This window comes from Cryptotermes secundus, unplaced genomic scaffold, assembly GCF_002891405.2.
Source record: "Cryptotermes secundus unplaced genomic scaffold, Csec_1.0 scaffold1264, whole genome shotgun sequence".
In the NCBI taxonomy this organism is placed as follows: Eukaryota; Metazoa; Arthropoda; class Insecta; order Blattodea; family Kalotermitidae; genus Cryptotermes; species Cryptotermes secundus.
Genome location: NW_019738985.1, coordinates 210,880 through 212,047, shown reverse-complemented (window position 1 = coordinate 212,047; position 1,168 = coordinate 210,880). Strand labels below are relative to the sequence as shown.

At 36.2% G+C, this 1,168-nt stretch overlaps 1 protein-coding gene across 1 annotated transcript in view; it reads right to left on the bottom strand.

Moving 5' to 3' along the window:
* LOC111871555 (gustatory receptor for sugar taste 64f) overlaps positions 1 to 1,168 on the bottom strand; it is a 19,869-nt gene continuing 18,701 nt past the window's right edge. Inside the window, exon 9 of the mRNA XM_023864746.2 lies at positions 1 to 212. The gene's annotated coding sequence lies outside the window, so the exon portion shown is untranslated. The remainder of the gene's footprint in view (positions 213 to 1,168) is intronic.

Here is a 1,168-nt window from a genome sequence, read left to right as displayed (position 1 = left end):
GTATATTTAACAAAATACAGGGATCTGCACCTGCTGTTTATCAGTAGCTTAACATTACCTACTGTTGATCATCAGCACTGCTGAACCAAATTGAAACAACGTGGGTATAGATAAAAAGAAAGTTCATTTACAGACGTTATATTCAAAACAGATTCTCGAAAATAGTTGTTTGGAGATAAGTTTAGTTCAGTGGGCTTCTTACTTTGGTTAACCTGAAAGGAAGAGAATTGGTAATTTAATTAGATGGTTATGACAGTGATAAGGATGATGCATTTAGTGAAGTGAAATAAGACGCTACTGATAAAATTTCGGCTTTGCAGTTTTCAAGTTTCGAAATTCCGGACATAGGTCGCAACGGAAATGACTAAACTGATGAAACACATAGTATTCAGTCTGATATGACACTCACAGCTACTGTAACCCATCAAATTTAAGACTAATTGGAATTACTTGAGTATCTGTACTGTACCCACAGCCTAAGTAAGGTACCTTCGTGCACAGAAAAAAAGAAGGTTTCCGCGCCCGTAAGTGTATCAGGCTTACGGATAATATGACCTTAAATTTTTCTACGACTAAGGTATACTCGAATATAAAAAAAAACATTCATAAAACGTGACATCTTGGGATGCTATAAGAATTAACTTAACTAAAATTTTCGATCTATGTAGTCAAGCTTATTAGCTCTTCTTTTGCTTACAGACACCTGATGTCTAGCTAGGTCTCTTTGCTGTTGACACCTTTATGTATGCGACAGACCGCAAAACGGGTTACATACGTAGAAAGCTGCACCGAGGTCTCAGTTCTATTGCGACGTGGTGTAATGTTTAGACCATAAAAATCAGTGAATGTAGAACTCATATCATTTACTTTTCTCATAGACTTAAACCCCTGAGGCTCATTTTACATTTAATTGACGGAATATCCCTTCATCAATCACGTANCATATCATTTACTTTTCTCATAGACTTAAACCCCTGAGGCTCATTTATATTTAATGTACGGGATATCCCTTCATCAATCACGTAAATATCTCGGTGTAATGTTCTATAGGAGGATACCATGGAAACCACACATAGAAATGATTGAAACCAAGGCCTTCAGAATATTTGTTAGACTCTACTCCTTATTCAAAAGTGAGAGTATAAATGTCTGTATTAACCTAACCCTC